This window comes from Papio anubis, chromosome 20 (genome assembly GCF_008728515.1).
Source record: "Papio anubis isolate 15944 chromosome 20, Panubis1.0, whole genome shotgun sequence".
Classification (NCBI taxonomy): domain Eukaryota; kingdom Metazoa; phylum Chordata; class Mammalia; order Primates; family Cercopithecidae; genus Papio; species Papio anubis.
Window position 1 is genome coordinate 17,395,407 of NC_044995.1, and position 22,384 is coordinate 17,417,790.

General features: G+C 53.4%; 1 protein-coding gene across 4 annotated transcripts in view; it reads right to left on the minus strand.

The window, feature by feature from the left end:
- The window catches only part of PAK4 (p21 (RAC1) activated kinase 4), a 53,528-nt gene that overhangs the window by 17,678 nt on the left and 13,466 nt on the right, over positions 1-22,384 (minus strand). The window contains exon 1 of one of the 4 annotated variants that reach the window (XM_021931086.2): positions 6,325-7,987. The exons of 2 other annotated variants lie outside the window; for them this stretch is intronic. The gene's annotated coding sequence lies outside the window, so the exon portion shown is untranslated. Of the gene's footprint in view, positions 1-4,783; positions 4,982-6,324; positions 7,988-22,384 lie in introns of those variants that run through there. One more of the 4 variants, XM_021931088.2, reaches the window with a different exon arrangement.

Genomic DNA, 22,384 nt, shown 5'->3' on the forward strand with positions numbered 1-22,384 from the left:
GATGGAGTTGCAGGGGTCTCTGAGCCCAGGAGGGCCACTGCCTGACTCAGGAGTTCACAGGCTCCCACTGGCTGGGAACAGTCTGTGGGGGCAGAACGGAAAGGGGGACCAGGGAGGAGGAAGCTGTGATGGTCCAGTGGAAATCAAGAGGACAGGACCCCGTGGGGACTGCACAGGGAGCAGCATGAGCAGGTTCCAGGCACGCTATAAAGGTGGAGGTGGCAGGACTGGTCAAAGGCTGCAGCATGAGCTCACAGGCAGGCGCTCAGTCTGGTCTTGCTCCATGTGGCACCCCCAGCACCTGGCCCAGAGCCTGGTCAGCCTGGGTCCATTCCCTCCAGGGCCCTCAGCGTTGCCTCACACGTTACAGCTGTTTGCCGGTCTGTGGCCGTCGTCCTCGCTAAGTCAGTGGCTCATGTGGACAGGCACCATGTTTTGGTTCACGATGGCTGCATCTCAGTGCCTAGAGCAGGGCGTGGACTCACAGGGGCCCCCTTCGTGGCTGTGGACTCGCCCAGGCCATGCCAGGCACGCAGACCAGGCCACATGGAGCCCTCTAAACAGTTCTGGGTGCTGGGTGGGGAGTCCTCTTCCTTCCTGTTCCTCACACCAGGAAACTGAGGCCCAGAGGGGGAAGTCACTGCCCAGGGCTACCCAGTGCCAGGTCACAAAAGCAGCCACTCTGTCCCACAGAGAAGGCAAGTCAACATCCCCCAGTCTCCTGTTCCCCGGTGGCCCCGGCTCCAGCCAAGGCCTCCACTCTAGAGAAAGGACCCTGGAGGTTTACGGGACAAAAACAGGGAGGGACAATGTCCCTGACAATGACCAGACCAAGACCAGAAAAGCCACCTTGGTTAGAAGGGAATCTGAAGACATTACACCAACGCACACACAGTTCTACACGGCTTCCCACTTTGGCTCAAACACTGACTCAACACGGCCCTGACTGGGAGGGCCCTGCCAACCTCGCAAACTTAATTTCCTCCCCTCGCTTCTCTCCAGCCGCGCTGGCCACCTCCGTGTATGTCTTGGACTCATCACAGCTGTTCCAGCCTCCGGGCCTCTGCACCTAGCTTCCCTCTGCCAGAACTGCCTGCTCAGCCTTTCTTGATATTCAGGTCTTAGCGCAAATAAAACCTCCTCCGAGAGGCTGCCCCGACCCCCTAACAAAATGTGCACCCCGCTTTTTATGTCTCTGTGGCACCACCCCCTGGCATCCTACACCTACTGACTGGTGGTGCCCCCAGTGGAATGTCAGCCCCCTGAGGGCAGGGCCCTCTCTGTCTGTCTGGTTCTTGCTGGCATCTAGAGCAGTGGCTGGAACACAGTAGGTGCTCGAGACATATCTGTGGAACAAATGAGTGATGCCATTACTGAAGTAATAAGCCTGGTCCCTGAGGAGGTGCAGGGCACGGGGATCGCAGGGCACGGGGATGGGGCCGAGGCAGACACAAGTCCCTGGGCCTCGTTCACTCACTGCCTGGAAGTCTGGCCTTGATGCCTGGGGAGAAAGCGGGTCTTCAGAGACTGAATCTGGCTGTTCTGCAAGTAAGCTGGTGTGTGTCCCAACACCACAAAACGTCCCCCCGCTGTGAGCACCCAGGCCCTCCCCACTGCAGGGGGCCCACCCAGCCACATGGCCTAGGCTGGGAATCCTGGGAAGTTACAGCGTATCCTGGCAAGAGCCAAATCACATGGGGGATGCCTCTGGAAATCCATGAGTCCCCACAATGGGTAAAAGCAGATCGGGGTCGGGGGGCCTCTGGATTCAGCAGTATCTGTGGAGGGTGGAGGGGCAGCCCTGCTCCCCTTTGTTCCTCCAGGTACAGCACAGCACCGCCCCTGCCCCCAGGCCTCTGCACGGACTGTGCCCTTAGCCTGGGTCCTGAAGAGTCCCCTGACCCCTCAACCTTCACCTTGTTATCTCTTCCTCTTCCTTCAAACTGCAGGTCCACGGCCAGGCACGGTGGCTCATGCCTGTAATCCCAGCACTTTGGGAGGCTGAAGCAGGTGGATCACCTGATGTCAGGAGTTCAAGACCAGCCTGGCCAACATGGCAAAACCCCATCCCTACTAAAAATACAAAAATTAGCTGGGTGTGGTGGCATGTGCCTGTAGTCCCAGCTGCTTGGGAGGCTGAGGCACGAGAATCACTTGAACCCAGGAGGCAGAGGTTACAGTGAGCCAAGATTACACCATTGCCCTCCAGCCTGGGTGACAGAGTGAGACTCCGTCTAAAAAAAACACTGCATGTCCCGTGCCTTCCCCTTGACAGCATCTGTCACAGCTGTAATTTTACATTTGTCTCTATGGTCCTTACTTAGTATGTCTCCTGCAATGAACGGGCAGTGTGCCATGAGGACAGGGCCTGTCTGTCCTGGCCACTGCTTTGTCCTCAGCACAGGCCTGGTGCAGTACAGGGGCTCAGCAGGCAGCTGGTGGTTAAGAGCCGACTGCCCAGTCCCAGGTACTGGCTCTATGACTCCAAGCTGTGTGCCCCTGGACAAGTTACTCAACCTCTCTGGGCCTCAGTGTTCTCATCTGCAAACTGGGGGTAGTGATAGTCCCTACATCCCGGGAATGATGAACGAGCGAATAAGACAACGCGTGTAAAACATTTACAACAGTGACTGGTGTCGAGTGGGGCCTCACTGCAGGCTCGCTGCTGTTATCAGTACTGCCAATCTTGCTGCTGCTGATGAATGAATGAATGAACAAATAAACTACAGAGGATGCCGGGCATGGTCCCTTCTGCAAATATGCTAGCCTTACTTTCTCCAGGGTTGGGCGGGGGAAGCCTGACGGACTGTTACTGTCTGATAACAGGTCTGCCTCTTCCACTGGACTGGGAGACCCAGGAGGGCAGGGCCTGGGGCTCCATCTTAGCCACCCTGTGTCCCCAGGCTTGCCCAGCACAAGGTAAGGTACAGCAAAAAGAGTGTGGCTGAATGAAGAGATGATGCTTCCTTTATCCAGCCAGGCCCAGGCTGGAGCTCAGAGCCCCAGTGATGCCAGGGCTGGCAGTCTCAGGCGAAGCCCCCCTGCCCCGAATCTGGCCCAGCACAAAAAGGCACAGACATAAAGGGCACTGCTGGTGCCCTTCACCCCTCAGAGGTACCCAGGGTAGGGATGGACACCACAACAGAGTGTGCAGGAGCCCATACAGCCTGGGAAATCGGAGCAGAGTCATTTATTCCTCCCCTGAGGCTGGGTAGGGGGAAGGGGGCGATGTGGCAGAAAAGAGGCTCTGCCCCTCTCAGGCCCCAGCACCCAAGCCCTCTCACTGTCCACTTCCCCTGCTGTGCAACACACAAGGCTGCGCACAGACACCAGGAGACACACTAGGCAGCAACCATGGCCTCTCCTCACAGACCCAACACACAGCAACGAGCGAAGCCATCCCACAACCCATGCACGCTCACACACACACACGCACACACATGCACACACACACATGCATGCTCACAAACACGCACACACATGCACGCTTACACACACGCACGCACACACATGCATGCTCACAATTGCACACACATGCACTTTCACACACGCACACTCACGCGCACGCACACTCACGCGCGCACACACGCACGCACATGCATGCTCACACACGCACACTCACAAATGCATGGTCGCATACATGCACACACATGCACACTCACACACATGCATACACACACACGATCCCTAGACACAGATGCATGTGAGGACACACCAGAGCATGCAGGACATCTGCAGCTGACACTATACAGAGCCAAGCCCTAAGACCATCACACAGACATGCAGATACACACCCAGCCACACAAACCACAGGCCTCCAGCCACATGCACTGGTCACATGGAAAGCTCCCTGGCCATTCTTCTCCAATATTTATCTTAGGGGAAAAAAAGAAAAGTTCCCGGCTAGCCGGCAACAGCAGCAATCCCCCCTCAACCCACAACATCCCGAGCACCCGACGGCGGCCCGTACAGGAGCATGGGCTCAGGAGGCTGGTGACCAGGGGTCAGTGCCGTGCTTGCCGCGGGGCAGAGGAAAAGGACATTTACCAAGAGCCCCCGTTCCTGTCTCTAGAATATGGGGCGCCAGCAGAGCGTGCCCCAGAGGGAGCTTCTGAGGCTTCAGTGGGAGAAGGTGGGGGAGCGGCTCTTAAAGCCAGCCTGGCTCGCTCAGCCCACACCTGGGCCCCAGAAGAGCCATGGATGGACCGTGGACTTTCACACACGATGCAAAGACTCGTGCACCCAGAGATGCAGACACTCCCAGAGACCCACACACAGAAACACAGGGACACGTGTGTACACGCACAACGCCGCAGACACTCCATGACTTCGAGGGAAAGCCATGCCGCATCCCAAGACACACACACACAGAGATAATCCCCAAGATACAAAGCTACACCAGGGGGCCCCCCGACCCCAAAACCACACACAGCAGGCAAGGAGACTTCCATGGACCCAGGCGCACCCAGTCACCTCCAGGGTCACCCAGAGTAAGTGAGGCACAGTCTCACAGAAACTTCTGCCCCTATGCAAGCCAGACCCCAGGAGTGAGCTCGCACAGAGAGGCTCAGGGACCTACGCTCAGCTGCCTGCAAGTCCCCAGCAGACAGGCACCTGCCGTCACGCACACGTTTAAACACGGTGACCCCGCCCCAACCCCAAGAAAGGTGCAGCCTTCGCACATGCTCACACTGGCTCCAGTGGCCAGACAGCAGACCCTCCTTCCCCCGCAGCCAGCCTAGCCCTCCCCTCTCCCCTCCCTCCTGAGGCCTGGCCAGCTCACCTCCACCACGCTCCTTCCCACTTCCTGGGCCACCCTCAACGGGGTGGGCCTGTGGACAAACAGGCTTCCAGCTGGAAAGCAGAGTAGATCCAGGGCTCCCCAGGCCCTCGACGTGGGCACCCACCGAGGAGAGCTGGCTGGGCTCTATGCTCCAGCCTCCAGGGCAGCGGTGGTGACGCGGCCAGGCTGGCCAGGAGTTGAGCCTCAGCTGTGGCTTCCACCCACGGAGGGCGGGAGGGAGGCGGGGCTGAGCCTGGAGCTGGGGTGGGTGGGCCTGGGCCACGTGGCCCATAGCTGCCTGGATAGAGGGCAGGGCTGGGCGGGGACCCCAACCACAGCCTTTGCTTCAGCAGGGTCAGCCTCCCACCCACAGGCACACCCCACCTCGGCCCCCCATGCCAGTCTAGGTGCCGGGGCTGGAAGGGGTGACTACACAGCAAGGTTGAGTGCCTGCAAGCGGCTGGCCAGACAGCTAAGGGGCAGCCAGGTTTGAAACAAGGGACCGGGGTATGTACATGGGGGCGGCTGCGGAGTGACAGGGGCCACTAGGTACAGGATAGAGCCCCGGGGAGAGGGGTGGGTGGACTCTCTGATATGGAGGCAGAACTGGATTTCTCCTCCACCCTGACCAGGCTGGGATTCTAGCAAGTGCCCAGCATGGGCTGGAGGAAAGGGCCACTCTGCACCCCCCACCCATGAGGAGGAATCTGAGACAGCCTGACCCGGGGAGGGGCGAGGTCAGGGGAGACCACGGTGAAGCCCCCATATCGCCATCCCAAGGTGTGAGAATGGGGCTGGGAGGCGTGGATGGCAGGAAAGGGAGGAGGGAGAGGAGGCCGGGAGGTGGAACGCCATGCTGGCGCCGCCTCACCAAGATGAAACTAACCTTGCTGAAAATAGGCAGCTTAACATGACAAGGCCTTATTCTGGGCCAGGCCCTGCTCTTGGCACAGGCGTGGGCTCAGGGCTTGGCCTCACTGCTGCCCTAAATGGGACAGGTCCTTCCGTAGGCCCCTTTCATCATGGAGGAAACTGAGGCCCGGAGAGGCAGAATGACTTGACGCCTGGGGGAGGTCAGGCACTGGGCCTCCCAGGCTGGGTGTCTGTCCTGGTGTCTGCGCCCTTAACCAGCTGTTCTGAGTATGAGGCTGGTGTGATCAGAACCCCCGTTCAGGAACAGAAGAAAAAGACGCTCCGCCGCACCCCTTCCTCCCCTTCAAATCCCACCTCCCGTGCAAAGGCTGGCCCGAGACCGAGCTCGCAGGTATAACTGTTTCTACTGTGAACACTGTCTGTTCCCCTCCACCCCAGCAGGCTGCGGAGGGCTGCCTGGTTCATCCCTTCTCACCCTCCGGCCCCACCTGAGGCACCTGCTCCTCCAAGAAGCCCTTCCTGCCACCCCAGGCTGGGTCAGGTATCCTCCGGGCTCCAGCCCTGCGCACTCCACCCTGCACCTCCCCATGCCAGCCCTGACCACCCAGGCTGTGGCTGTCTGCAGCCTACCCGCCTCCTCATTCATTCACTGAGCTCCAGGCACATACCAGGCACACCTGTGGGAGGCCCTGAGAATTCAGCACTGAACAAACTCCACAAAACTTCCTGCCCGGGGGAGCTGACATCCTAGAGGGCCTCCATCAGGGACTCCAGTCCGGTAGGCGGTAGGGACCAAGGCTGCTGGGTGCCCGGGCCCAGGATGGGTACCCAGGCCACGGTGAATCCAGGGACAACAGTGAGCAAGTGCCCGGGCACACGGCAGACAGAGGCCCCTGGGTTCTTCCCACTGCCCTGCTCTGCACACCCCTGCCCCCGCAGCCAACTCCTCCAGGGCAGATGTTATCTCCACACAGAGAACGTGGGCTGGGAGCCCAGCGCTAGCTCTCGGGGCCTGGAACTCCCACCGCCACCTCCATCCACCCCCTGCCCACAGTGAGGAGGAAGTCCAAGGAGGGGCTGGGCCGGGCTCTGGACCACAGCAGGGCAGGTCTGGGGGTCCCAGAAGTCCCAGATCTCAGGCCACTGCCTCCCCGTGGGGTGGGGGTGGGGCATCTGTGGAGTAACCACCCGGAGAGGAGGAGCCAGGTGGGGCAGTTCTGCAAACCAGACGGGCAGGTTTGGGCTCTGGCGGGGGAGTGGGTGGGAACTGGACAGCTCTGGACAGCCGCAGGAAACGAGGTCTCCAGGGGACGGAGAGGGAGCTGCACTGGGCGATTCTCAGTGATTCCCACTTTACCACATTTACGCTTATCTACCCCTTTTCCTTTTCCTTCTCTCTGTCTTTATAATACAGGCATACGGTTCAAAAGCCAAAAGGCACCAAAGGGTAAACTGTGACAGGATGTCCTCCTCCCACCCTGGCCCAGCTCAGCCCTGGAGGCAACCCCTACTAAACTTCCGGTTGTTTTTTTTTTTTCCTTTCTGAGAGATCCTACGTGTGTGTACGGGTACACACGATTACCCACTTTTTAAAAAACAACAGAAATGGCAGCCACACGACACACAATATTCTGTACTTTGCTCTTCTCGAAAACAGTCCGTGGCTCTCCCATGCTGCTGGCACTTGGGAGGAGCTTAGCAGCATCCAGCGGAAGCGGGGACACATGCTCGACCTAGCAAGAGCTCTCCTGGATACACACTCCAGCGTAACGCAGGCCCATGCGGCAGGAAGCACGCGCAAGAAGGGACTGGAAACAAGACAAATGCTCGTTCCCAGGAGGTGGCGAATGAAGGGTGACCTACAGGCTCCATGGCACTGCACACGACAGGGAGAATGAATGAATGACTACAGCTACATGTGGATGAGCATCAAAGAAGAGGCCACATAGAAGAGGCAAAAACATCGAACGGTACTCCGTCCTCGGACTTTAAGGTTCAAAACCAGGCAAAAGGAAACTGCTTCAGGCTGCATACAGAGGTGGCAAACACAGAGGAAAGCAAGCACATGAGGGCCTCAAAAGTCAGGAGAGTTGGACTGGGCGCAGTAGATCATGCCTGTAAACCCAGCACTATGGGAGGCCGAGGCGGGAGGATTACTTGAGGCCAGGAGTTCAAGACCAGCCTGGCCAACATTATGAAACCCCATCTCTACGTTTTTAGAGAATTAAAATTAAGGCCAGGGTGGGTCACACCTGTAATCCCTGCACTTTGAGAGGCCAAGGTGAGCAGATCACCTGGGGTCAGGAGATTAAGACCAGCCTGACCAACATGGTGAAATCCCATCTCTACTAAAAATACCAAAATTGGTAGGGTGTGGTGGTGGGCACCTGTAATCCCTGCTACTTGGGAGGCTGAGGCAGGAGAATCACTTGAACCTGGGAGGCGGAGGTTGCAGTGAGCCGAGATGACGCCACTGCACTCCAGCCTGGGCGACAGAGACTCTGTTTCAAAAAAATAAAACAACAACAACAACAAAACACAAAAAATTAGCCGGGTGTGGTGGCACATGCCTGTAATTCCAGCTACTCGGGAGGCTGAGGTATGAGAATTGCTTGAACCCAGAAGGTGGAGGTTGCAGTAAGCTGAGATTGTGCCACTGCACTTCAGCCTGGGTGATGGACTCTGTCTCAAAAAAAAATTAAAATTATAAAGAGTGGATGCTTCTGCGGGAAGGGAGGGACTGGGAGGGGTAGGGGGAGGCTGGCACCATCTGTTTCTTCACCTGGAGGGGTGACTACATAGATTTTTCCCTTTATAGTAATCAGTTTTATAAAACATAAACATTTACGTTTTATGCAGTTTTCACTACATATCCTAACAATTTGTAATTATGATTTTAAAGAAAAATATTTATATATTTACACAATTGTACCCTGATAGCTGAGGGAGCCGGGGGTACCACATCCAGGGATGCTCGTCCCTCAGTCGGCCCTCCATAACCGCGGATGGAAAAGATGGCCCTCCACAGTAAATTTTCAGACCTTGGTTGGTTGGATGAATGGGTGGGTGCAGAACCCGTGATCCTGAGGGTCCATGATACCGAGGGCCGACTATATACACGGTAGTTCCCCTTACCTGCGGGGTGTATGTTTCAAGACCCCCAATGGGTGCCCGAAACTGCAGATAACACCGACCCCGACTGCCATCAGTTGGAACACGTTTCTGTTCCTGTTTTCTACTCCCCAAATGTAATGCCTTTTCCATCTTAACACTTATGCCCTGTGGCTGTAACTTTTGCAGTTTGAGGTGTGACAGTAAACCTAGCCACAAATTCTTTCCCTTCTTCACAATTTCATGGATAGAAGGCTCGTTCTTACTGTAGAGTTTAGTAATCTTAGCATACAATGTTTTTTCTTTTCCTTATTAGGTTAAATACATTCCTCTTTTTCACTTAAAGGAAGCACTTTACAGCTTCTCTTTGGCATATCCAAATTGCCAGCATCACTACTCTTGCACTTTGGGGACGATGTTAAGTACAGTAAGGGTTACCCGAACATAAGCACTGTGGTACCACGACAGAAGATGCGATAACCGGGAGAGCTACAGAGTAGTCACAGATGGGTAGCACATACACCATGGATATGTGGGATAAGAAAGGTGATTCATGTCCCAGGCAGAACGGAGTGGGATGGCTCCAGATTTCATCCCGAGGCTGTGCGGTGGCTCCTGCCTGTAATCTCAGCACTTTGGGAGGCAGTAGCAGGAGGATCGTTTGAGCCCAGGAGTTTGAGACCAGCTGAGCAATATAGGGAAACCTCGTCTCCACAAAAAAAAAAAAAAAAATCACAACTCAGCATGGCGTGCAATTTAAAATGCATAAGCTGTTGGGCCGGCGCAGTGGCTCACGCCTGTAATCCCAGCACTTTGGGAGGCCGAAGCAGACGGATTCTTTGAAGTCAGGAGTTCCAGACCAGCCTGGCCAACACGGTGAAACCCCATCTTTACTAAAAATACAAAAATTAGCTAGGCGTGGTGGTGCATGCCTGTAATCCCAGCTACTTGGGAGGCTGAGGTGGGAAGAATCGCTTGAAACCAGGAGGCGGAGGTTGCAGTGAACTGAGATGGTGCCACTGCACTCTGGCCTGGGTGACAGAGTGAGAGTCCATCTCAAAAAAAATAAATAAAACGAATGAATTGGTTATTTCTGGAATTTTCCATGTACTTTTGGGCCATGGTTGGTGGCGGGTAACTGAAACCACAGACACACTGCATAGATATGTGTGTCTTGGTGACCTTTCCCTGCCTTGATCTTGGCAGAGCGCCGCCTTGCTGCTTTGGCAGCTGTGTGGAAGGACTGTGAGGTCTGGAGCCCGTCCCCATGGGGCCAGCGTGGTGGTTTCCTGTCTTTTGCTCTTATAAATGGTGCAGTAGCGCTCACTGCGTGCGGCTCTCATTTCACAGGTGTGCAAGTTTGTCTGTGGGTAAATGCCCAGCAAAGCTCACCACCGCCAAGTGGCCCTGCGTGAGGCCTGTCCCCCCCTCACAGCCCCCCAGTGGTGCCAGGGCCTATCCCCTCGGCCTCGCAGCACGGGGCGGGGCCAGTCTCTCTGATCTCTGCTGATATGTGAGATCTGGCCCCCCTCAGCCTAGTTTTCATTTGTATTTTTCTACTTAGTAGGGTTGAGTATCTTTCACATTTATAAAAGCCATTAGAATGTCCCCTTCCGCTAAGTGTCTATTCAAAGCCTTTGCCTTTTTCTGCTAGGTCAGGGAGACCTTTGTAAATCTAATCTGATTGTATCCTCTCCTGCTAAAAACCTACTCAGGCCTGCAGAGCTAAAGCCGTCTCCTCACCAGGGTCACGCCCACCTCTCTGTCCTCATTTTTGCACACTTTCCGCCCCCAATCACCTGCTACAGCCACACGCAACCTCCTTCCCACGTTCATGGACTCCACCAACAGAAATCCAATGCGCGTCTATCACGTGCCGCCTGCGCGGGGGCAGAAGCGCAGTGTGGGCCCTACCCCATCAGGCTTAGAGTCAAGCACCACACACAAAAAATGTTGAAGTCCAGCTGACACACCCTGGCTGGAGGGAAGGGTGGGCAGCAGGCCTGAAGGGGGATGGACGGTGTGGTGGAGGCAGGCCTGAAGGGGGACGGACGGTGTGGTGGAGGCAGATCGTGAGAGAGCAAGGGGAGACAAGGTGGGTGCCAAGGACAGGCCTGGGTTTTTGTATTTTTTAAATTTTTATTTATTTATTTTTTTAGAGACAAGGTCTCACTATGTTGTCCATGCTGGTCTTGAACTCCTGAGCTCAAGCCACCTGCCTACCTCGGCCTCCCCCAGTGCTGGAATTACAGATGGGAGCCACTCTACCTGGTCCCGGCCTGGGTTTTGCAGATGTAACTTTGGCTGCCCTGTGAAGGATGGGATCAAGGGGCCTGAGTGGGTGTGAGGATGAGTAACAAGGAGGCAGCGCTCTCTGGGCAACTGATGAGGCAGCCGGGACAGCAGCGGTGGAGAGAGAGGGTCAGACCTGGGCTATGTTTACCAAGAAAAGGCAATGCTCGCTGACGACTCAGACACTGGGGCTGAGGAGGAGGTAGTGTCAAGGATGACTCCGAACCTGGGCCCAACACAGTGCCATCTTCTACACGGGGAACCCTAGAGGAGCTCCAAAATGCCAGGTTCCAGAGCTCTTTTTTCAAGAGCTCCATCTTGAAAAAGAAAAAAAAAAAAAAAAAGAGAGAGAGAGAGAGAAAGCCAGAGGAATCCCTCTCCCCACACTTAAGGCCTGCTGCAGCGAGTAACCCAGATGGGGTGGGACGGTCACCGCAACGGAGCAGCAGAACAGGACAGAGAACCCAGAAACAGACCCACACCAACATACCCAGCTGGTTTCAAAAATGTATTTGTATGATGGTAAAATATACAGCATATTTATCATTGTTAACCATCTGTAAGTATACAATTCAGTGGCATTAAATACATCCACCAAGTTGTATAACCACCACCACCATCTACATCCAAACATGTTTATCATTCCAACAACAACTATGTACCCATTAAACAACAGCTGCCCGTTTCCCTCAACCCTGATAACCTCTCTTCTACTTTCTTTCTCTCTACATATACATAAACATATATTTTATTATTCATTTATTTATTTAGAGACACAGTCTTTCTTTGTCGTCGGGACTGGAGTGCAACGGGGTGATCTCAGCTCACTGCAACCTCCACCTCCCAGGTTCAAGACATTCTCGTGCCTCAGCCTCCCAAGTAGCTGGGATTACAGGCGCCCACCACCACGCTTGGCTAATTTTTGTATTTTTAGTAGAGACGGGGTTTCACCATGTAGGCCAGGCTGGTCTTGAACTCCTGACCTCAGGTGATCCGCCTGCCTCAGCCTCCCAAAGTGCTGGGATTACAGGTGTTAGCCACCAAGCCTGGCCCTATATATACATTTCTTTTAAAAGAGACCGGGTCTCACTATGTTGTCTAGGCTGGACTCAACCTCCTGGGCTCAGGGGATCCTCCTGTCCCCAGAAGAGCTGGGACTCTACGCATGCTTTCTGTCTCTTTGTATTTGCCTACTCTAGGTCCCTCACAAGTGGAATCATAGAGGATTTCTCCTTCTGTGTCTGGCTGATTTCACTAAGCATAATGTTTTCAAGACCATCCACGTGATAGCTTCTACCCAAAATTTCATTCCTTTTTATGGCTGAATAATATTCCATGATGTACACCATCTTTTGTTCCTCCATTCATCCACTGATGGACATGGGGCTGTGTCTACCTTTTGGCTCTTGTGAATAAGGCTGTGATGAGCCTGGGTGTACAAATATCTGTTCGAGTCTCGGCTTTCAATTCTTTTGGACGTACAGCTGGGAGGAGAATTGCTGGCTCATGAGGTAATTCTATGTCGAACAGCAGCAGCACCATTTTACATTCTCACAAGCAATGCATGGGGCTCCAATTTCCCCACATCCTCCCAACACTTGTTATTTTTGTTTTTTTGACAGCAGCCATCCTGGTAGGTGTGATGTAGTATCTCATCGTGGTAACTGATTCTTGTGAAAGAAGCCTAAGCAATTCAACAGAGGAAAGACAGCATTTTCAACAAATGCTGCTGGAACAACAGGACATCCATATGCCAAAGGGAAAAAAAAGAACTTTAATCCAAAACTTATACTTTGCACAAAAATTAACTCATAATGGATCACAGACTTAAATGTAAAACTATGAAACTTTTATGGGGAAAAAAAAAAAAAAAAGCAGGCCGGGTGTGGTGGCTCACGCCTGTAATCCCAGCACTTTGGGAGGCCAAGGCGGGCGGATCACGACGTCAGGAGTTCAAGACCAGCTTGGCCAATATGGTGAAATCCTGTGCCTACTAAAAATACAAAAATTAGCCAGGCGTGGTGGTGGGCGCCTTTAGTCCTAGCTACTTGGGAGGCTGAGGCAGAAGAATCGCTTGAATCCAGGAGGCAGAGGCTGCAGTGAGCCTACTCCAGCATGGGCAACAGAGCAAAACTCTCTCTCAAAAAAAGAAAAAAGAAAATTCTTTGGTACCTAAGACAGGGCACAGGGTTCTGAGACTTGACAGCAAATGCGCAATCCATAAAAGAAAAAAGTTAATACAAAACTAAAAACTTTTGCTCTGCAAAAGTCCATATGAAAAGTATTAAAAGACACGCTACAAACTAGGGGAGAATATTTGCAAACCACATATCTGACAAAAAACTAGTATGTAGAATAAAGATCTTGCCAGGTACCGTGGCTTATGCCTGTAATCCCAGCACTTTGGGAGGCTGAGGCGGGTGGATCACTTGAGGTCAGGAGTTCAAGACCAGCCTGGCCAACATGGTGAAACCCCATCTCTACTAAACATACAAAAATTAGCTGGGGCGTGGTGGCACATGCCTGTAATCCCAGCTACTCGGGAGGCTGAGGCAGAAAAATCACTTGAACCTGGGAGGCGGAGGCCGCGGTGAACCGAGATGGCGCCACTGTACTCCAGAGTAAGACTGTCTCAATAAAAAAAAAAAGAGAATAGATAAAGATCTCATATGAGAACCTGGTCGGGCTAAGAAAAAAGAGAACAACGGTGAAAACTCAAAACTTAACAGCCAAAAAAAAAAAAAACAACCAAAAACAAATAATCCAATAAGAAAATGAGCAGAAGCCATGCGAGACCTTTCGCGCGAAGAGGATACACAGATGGCAGAGAAGCACATGAAAAGCTAATCAACATCATCACCGTTAGAGAAATGCAAATGAAAGCCACAATGAGTTATCACTGCACACTTATTAGAAGAGCTAAAATAAAAAATAGTGACAACACCAAATGCTGGTGAGGATGCGGGGAACCTGCCGCTGGTGATATAAGATGGTACAGCCACTCTAGAACACGGTTTGATGGTTTCCTTAAAACAGGGAACCACCACACTGCCCAGCAATTGTACCTCTGAGTATTGGTCCCAGAAAAACAAAAAATGACATTCACACGAAACCCTGTTTGTCAAGGTTTATAGAGGCTTTGTCTGTAACAGCCAAAAAATTACAAAAACCCAAATGTCCTCCAACGGGAAACTGTTAAACAGTGGGGCATCCAGACCACGGAATACTACTCAGTAGTCACTATCAGCACAGCAATCTGGATGCACCCCCAGAGAATCATGCTGAGGGGATAAAGTCAATGCAAAAAGGGTACATACTGGGTGGCTCCACTTACATAACATTCTTGAATTGACAAAATCATAACAATGGGGGAACAGACAGATGAGCGGTTGCCAGAGGTTAGGGATGGGTAGGGGAAGGGTGTAGCTATGAGAAGGTATTATGAGGGATCCTTGTGATTGAACAGATGCTCTGTATCTGAACGGTATGAATGTCAATCGACACTCTGGTATCTGGTACTACAGTCTTGCAGGGTGTTACCATTGAGGAAAACTGGGTAAAGGTATGCCAGACCTCCTCTCTGTATTCTTTCTTTCTTCCCTCCCTCCCTCCCTCCTCCCTCCCTCCCTCCCTCTCCCGCTCTCTCTCTCCTTTCGTAACAGAGCCTAACTCTGTCACCCAGGCTGCAGTACAGTGGTGCCATTAACAGCTCAGAGCAGCTTCAACCTTCCGGGCTCAAGTGATCCACCTCGGCCTCCCAAGTAGCTGGGACTCCAGGTGCACGGCATCACAGCCAGATAAGTCTTTCTGTTTTGGGAAGAGGTGGTGTCTCCCCATGTTGCCCAGGCTGGTGTTGAACTCCTAGGTGCAAACGATCCTCCCGCCTTGGCCTCCCAAAATGGGGCGGAATTATAGGTGTGAGCCACCGCGCCGGGCCACTCTGAGTTACTTCTTACAACTGTAGGAGAATCTACAATGATCTCAGAATTTAGTTTTCTTAAAAATAATAATGGTTTATTTAAAATGCCAGATCCTTTCCCATCTTTTAGCCTTTGAACATGCTATCTGCTCTCCTTGGGACAATGTTCCACAAACTAACCCTGCTCCTCCTTCAGGCCTCAGCTCAAAAGTCTCCTCCTCCAGGAGGCCTTCCTTGATTTCCTAGGCTGGAGCCAGGGCCTCCCACAGTCCTCTGGGTCTTCTCCCATCACAGCTGTCACACTCTGGCCTGTGCTTTCCAAGGTCACTTTGGTTTGTCACTGCCTAGTACCATGTCTGTCTCCCTCACTGTATTATAAGCTCCATGAAGGCAGGACCTCAGCCTGACAGGGTGGTGGCTGACCGGACTGGACTCAGAGGAGGGAAAAAGTGACTGCCAACAAAAATGAGTGAATGAATGGCAAGCATGACAAAGATACTAACAGCTAAAGCTCATTAAGAGGTTTCCACACGCTAGCTTCTACGAGTGCTTTGCATGGATGAAGTAACCCTTACACAATTCCATTTTACAAATGGGGAACTGAGGCCAACAGAGGCGGGAGGGGCAGGGGTCAACACATGCCCAAGGCCATCCAGCTAAAAGGTGGCAGAGCTGGGTGGCAAACCCAGGCCAGTTAGATACAGAGCCTTTGATAGTAATCTCCCCGCCAGAGGGCCTCCCCAAGAAAGGCTGTGTGAGCCTGGCTAACAGGGCGGGTGAGGGTGGGGAGTGGGCGGGGGCTGGGGGAGGGCGGTAGGGAAGAGAAGAGACCCACCCTCCTGTCCCCAGCTGCTGATTCATGCCCTCCTCTAGAGAAGGCCCTACCGTGGTGCACACAGGCCCCGGGCAGCACCAGCACCCCATTATACCTTACATAAGCTCAGGGAGGGCCCCTTCATACCACGGCTGTAACTGAGTCCCATGTGGTGCCCCAGGAAGCCAACGGCGCTCTGCCACTTCCACTGGAGGGGCCGCTTCACATCCAGGTGGAGCAGGGGGCCGCGGGCCTGAGTGAGAGGAGCCCAGAGCGTCCTCCTGGCCCCCCCCAGGACAGAGCTGCTTCCCTCTGGCCATGGGTGGGGGTGCCCTGACCCCCGCTGGGAACCATTCCTCCTGGCACAGAGCTACATTACTCCACCCAGAGAAATCTTAAGAACAAAATATTGAGAGAGTTGCAGCCAAGTGCCGCCGGCCTCGTACCATTTGGACGCAGTTTAAAATCCTGCAGAACAATGCTGGACACTGTTTAGGGAAGCAGACGCAGGGCCAGCGAGGCCTGGGGCCCCGGGGGAGGCACCTGGGGGCTGCACCCACAGCAAGCATTTCATCTTTTAGCTGCAGACGGGCCTGAGGGTGGTCAGCAGGTGATTCTCTATTCTCTCGGGGGTGTCTGAAATCTTTCACAATACACCAAAAAAGAGGTAACAATGTAAAGAAAGGGAGGAGAATGTTTTTGTTAGTACTGGGAAGGGCAGGTGGAGGAGGGGGCTTTCAGGGAGCTGGTGATGCCTGTCTTCTTGATCTGGGTGGGAGTTTCATGGCTGTTTGCTTTATAATTATTCATTAAACTGAACATGGAGGTTTTACGCACTTTTCTGTACACGTGTCAGATTTTACACCACCATGCAGGAAAAACCGGGAGAGTGATCCTGACAATTGTAAGCTTTCTCTGCATTTGCGTGTGTCTGCAAACAGTCTCTCTCCTCATTCCTTTACCGTCTCTCTCTTTACCAAGAGCACGAGTGCGCACACACACTCACACGCACACGCACACTTCCCAAAGCCGTAACTTCCACCATAACCACAGCAGCATCCTCCAGCCCCTTGTAACTCCTGGCCTGTTTCCTGCAAGGAAGACAAAGGCCGGGAAGCAGCTGGCCCTGGAGCCCTCAGACTCAGGCCACAACAGCCAGGTCTCTCCACATGCCAGGCACTCTCAATCCGGCTCCAATCCCAGCCCTCAGGAAGCCCTTCTGGCCTCCGGAACAAACCCAGATCAACAAGTCCCTGCCCTGGGGCACCACAGCTGGTCACCCAGAGTGGAAGGGGTTATTACTAAAGATTGGGTCAAGCATCCCCTTGGCAGGGACGGCTTCTGGCTGGTTCGTCGGTGCCCTGTGCTGGAAACAGGACAGCAGAGAGACCACTACAAAGTTACGTGCAGGCTCCATCCTGGTGCAAAACCAGGCTGCAAGGAGGGTGCTGTTCACACCCTATTTTGCAGAGGAGGAGAGTGAAGCTCAGAGAGAAGACGTGCCAGCCCTCAGTCACATGGCAAGTGTATCAGATCTAGGATTCCATGGCAGGTCTGACCTGGACCAAAGTCCACTCACTTAACCACATCTATCTACCTATCTACCTACCTACCTATCTATCTATCTATCTATCTATCTATCTATCTATCTATCTATCTACCTATCTATCTATCTTATCCTATCTATCTAATCAATCTATCTAATCTATCTTATCAATCTATCTAATCTATCTTATCCTATCTATCTATCTATCTATCTATCTATCTATCTATCTATCTATCTAGAGATAGGGTTTTGCTCTGTCACCCAGGCTAGAGAGTAGTGGTGCAATCATAGCTCACTGCAGCCTCCAACTCCTGGGCTCAAGCAATCCTCCCACCTCAGTCTCCTGAGTAGCTGGGACCACAGGCACATGCCACCACGCCCTTTTAAATTTTAAATAATTTTTAAATTATTTTAAAACAATAATTTAAAAAACGTTTTGTAGAGTGGAGGTCTCACTATAGCCCAGGCTGGTCTCAAACTCCTGGGTTCAAGTGATCTGCCCACCTCAGCCTCCCAGAGTGCTGGGATGTGAGCCACTGCGCCCAGCCATGTTCCTTATTTTATTCATTCACGCACTCAACAATTTTTTTATTTTTTATTTTTTTGAGACAGAGTCTTGCTCTGTCTCCCAGGCTGGAGTGCAGTGGTACGATCTTGGCTCACCACAACCTCTGCCTCCCGGGTTCAAGCAGTTCTCCTTCCTCAGCCTCCCAAGTAGCTGGGATTACAGGCGCCCGCCACCACGCCTGGCTAATTTTTGTATTTTTAGTGGAGATGGGGTTTCACCATGTTGGCCAGGCTCGTCTCGAACTCCTGACCTCAGATGATCCACTTGCCTTTGCCTCCCAAAGTGCTAGGATTACAGGAGTGAGCCACCGCGCCCAACCCTTTTTTTTTTTTAATGCTTCTACCCAATGAACAATGAGTCCTTAATACGCACTCAGCAGGTGCCAGGCACTGTTCTAGGCACTGAGGACACAGCAGTGAATAAGACAAGAGTCCTTGCCCTCCTGGGGTTGACATTCTAGTGGGAACACAACATGCAGGTAAACAAGTGGGAGAAGGGACAGAGAATGACAAGGTGCTCTTTCAGACAGCACAGTCGGGGAGGTCTCTAAGGGGGTGGCGTCTGAGCAAAGACGGGATACAGGTGAGGAAGCCACGCGGAGTACCCGGGAACAGCACTGAGGGTGGAGGGCACGGTCAGTGCGGAGGCCCCCGGGACTGGAATCCGAGTGGCTGGAAGGGAGTGGGGAATGGAGCAGCTGAGGTCAAGGAGGTTTATATTAAAATGCAGAAGCGGAAGGGCAGCTCCCGGAGGCCCAGTCACCACAGCCCAAGGCATGTACAGCCACCATCAGGCTGTCCAGAAGGAAGCAGGTGGAGAGGCCGGGAAAGCCACTCAGGGTGACACAGGCGGCCAAGGGTAGAGCTAGGGTGGGAGACCACTCTGCCCTGAAGGTGTAAGCACCATGCAATGCAGAAGGGCTTGCCAGGGTGGGTGGGAGCAGCTCTCAGCTGGGGGCCTGCGGCCCTAGCAAAGCAGGAACCGGAGGCCCACATGTTAATGCCACTGGTTTACTTGAAGCCAGGGCACCCAGCCCATTGCTCCCAGGCGGTGGGGGCGGGGAGAGGGGCGACCCAGGCCTCTGACCTTTGGTCCCTCTTGCCCTACTTCTGCTGGATCTGGGTACCAGCCTTCCTAGGAGTGACTTCAGAGTGGTTTTCTCAACCTAATCGCTTTTTTTAAAAAAAATGTAACTTTTACTTTAAAAGTGAACTTGACAGTCATGCACACATTTAAGTAATTCTGATGCTCATCCAAGCACCACCTAAGAAAGCGTGCTTGCCAGAAGAAACCGAACCCGCATCAGATCGAGCCTCTAGACCTAAGTCCTAACTTACAGGAAGCACTGAGACAGAGAACACGTGCAGTGACACCACAGGGATGTATCAGCTGGCTCCACACTGCGAAACTCCAGGACAAATGGCCTGGGTCGCCCACAGAAAAACTACCAAAACAAGCATGCCAAAGAGCTGACGCCAGGATCTGAGCGTGGCGGTGCACACCTGTGGTCCCGGCTACTCAGGAGACTGAGGCGGGAGGATCGCTGCAGCCGGGGAGGTCAAGGCTGCACGTGAGCTCTGATCGCTCCACTGCACTTCAGCCTGGGCGACAGAGGGAACAAAACAAAACAAAAAAAAGAGGCCTATCAACCGGATGCAAAGTGCAGACCTTGTCTAGACCTAAATCAAACAAATAGGCTGGGCGCCATGGCTCACGCCTATAATCCAAGCACTTTGGGAGGCCAAGGCAGACGGATCACTTGAGGTCAGGAGTTCGAGACCAGCCTAGCTAACATGGGGAAACTCTGTCTCTACTAAAAAATACAAAAATTAGCCAGGCATAGTGGCGGGTTCCTGTAATCCCAGCTACTCCGGAGGCCGAGGCAGGAGAATTGCTTGAACCTGGGAGGCGGAAGCTGCAGTGAGCCGAGATCATGCCACTGCACTCCAGCCTGGGAGACAGAGTGAGAGTCCATCTCAAACAATAACAAAACAAATGAAAAAGGATTACGGCAGGGTACGGTGGCTCACGCCTGCAATCCCAGCACTTCGGGAGGCCGAGATGGGTGTATCACCTGAGGTCAGGAATTCAAGACCAGCCTGGTCAATATGGTGAAACCCCATCTCTACTAAAAATACAAAAATTAGCCAGGCATGGTGGCACATGCCTGTAATCCCAGCTACTCGGGAGGCTGAGGCAGGAGAATCACTTGAACCCAGGAGGCAGAGGTTGCAGTGAGCCAAGATCGTACCACTGCACTCCAGCCTGGGTGACAGAGTGAGACTCTGTCTCAAAAAAAAAGAAAAAGAGAAAAGAAAAAGGATTATAAGATAACTGGGGAAGTATGAGGAAACTGAGGCAGGTTTGTTTTTAGAAAAGTGTAGAATATTTCTGGCTATATGATGTTTGGGATTTGCTCTGAAATAATCAGGGAGGTGAGGAGTGCAGGCACAGGTGACAAGGCCTGGTCACAGCTGCTACCTGCTGAGCTGCTGACAGGGACCCCAGGAGGGCATGAGACCATTAACTTCTGAGTATGTGTGAACATTCCCATGATACAAAGGTGGTCAACATTTTACCAAAGGAAATGTGACCTCATCGTAATGGCAAAGAATTAGGGATCACTCACCGTGTGAATCCTAACTACTAAATCCAAGCACGTATCCTGCCTCTCTAATAAGTGTAATGGTAACAAGAGTACTAGTAACCAGAATGGCATAATGACAGTGGCCCTGTTCTGAGCATCACACAGCGGACTCACTTCATCCTCCCAGCAACCCTGGGAGGCAGCAGGAATCATTATCCTCCTGCTCCAGATGTGGGAACTCAGAAACATCTGAGGCTCAGGGCCTCGCCCAAGGTCAGAGGATGCTGTGCTGGGGCAGGGAGAGGCTGGAGGTGGAGCTGGACTCCTGAGCCCTTCCCTGGAGAGGGGTAGGAGGAGAGGAGGCAAGGGGTGCCCTCAGGCCTCAGTGAGTGGGGATATACAGGACTACTGGCTATCATTCCCCCCAACTCCCATCAAATTATAAAGGCTCTTGCAATGTAATATTCGCCTTTTTAGCACAAACCTTTGCTGCAATTAAACTACTGACTGGTAGGCAGTCCTACCCACAGGAGCTGAATTGTTAACTGGCAGTAGAGGACTTCCGGGACCACAGAGGCGGCAGGTGTCACAGGGCATGTCAGAGTCAACCCATGGGGACAGTCCTCCCTACAAGCTTGCAGAGCCGGGCCTAGCCACCCTCTGAGTGTCAGTCAGATGGCATGTTGCCCCCAGCCCCAGACTCCAGGTGTCAGGAGCTGTAAGGGAGGCCAGTGCGGTGACATCAGCATCCTTCCCCTCAGAAGGATGTCCTGGGCCTGCAGAACCCATCTCCCCTCTGTGGCTTCAGTCAGATCCTGCCTCAAAACATAGAAATCTGGGAAGTTTCCACCGGGGAGCAGGGAAGCTGAAATGCAGGGGGAGAGGGGGAGGAGGGAGATAAGAGGCAGAGAAACAGGGAGAGAGACAGAGGTGAAATGGAGAGGGCCCAGACAGACGTCTGGACAGACCAGAAATGGGAAGATAAGACAGTGACAGAAGCCGAACCGCCAAGCTCGAGGCCTTCTCTGGGCCTCAGTTGCCTTGTCTGGAACACAGGAACCACAGTCACATGTGCCCGTAGCGTGCCGTGACTTAACCCCTCCATTTCAGAAGCCTAGAAAAGCACCCAAAACATGCCAAAAGCTAAAACACGTTTGTTGCCATTCGTGCAGGCCGGCAGCTCTCACCCCAGCTCAGAAGCATGTCCGAGTCGCCAGGGGAGCATTAAAAAACCCCAAGACCAGGTCCCACAGCTGGAGAGTCAGCTTCAAATGGTCCGGCTTGGACCCCTGCAGTGACCCCCCCACCCCAGGTGACCCTAAGGTGCAGCCAAAGGGTGAGGAGGAGATTGGGGAGTGAGCAGGAGGGCAGATCCAGCCCTGAAACCTGGACAGGGCAGGGTGTAAAGAGAGACCGAGACAGACTGATGGAGTGGGGGGAAGGCGGTGCCCAGAAGGCCCTCTCTGGCTCACCCTCCCCCACCTAGGGCCATCAGGAGTCTGGGGCCTGCTGAGGAATGCCAGGAATGAAGCCAGGCCTGGCACGGCCATCTCCAGAGTCCCCTCCCCCTTCGCAAACTCCCAGGAGGCGTTCCTGGTCCAGCCGCCTCCAAGCCGTCACTCAGTCCTCCCCGCCTGAACAGCCCTTCCCAGCCCCCTCCTCGGAGTCCAGGTCCCGAACCCTTTATCCCGCTGGGTATCCAGACACTGGCCCAGCTCAGGCATCCCCCTCAGTGCACTTCTCAGCGTCTGCAGGAGGAGCAGCGGATGAGCAACCGTGACCCCGAGAGCTGGCAAGGGGCCGCGAGGCTGCTCACCAGCTCTGGCAGGAGGGAGGCCTGAGGAGGCTTCCCAGAGGTGCTGACCTTTAAGCAAAGACCCACAGAATAAAT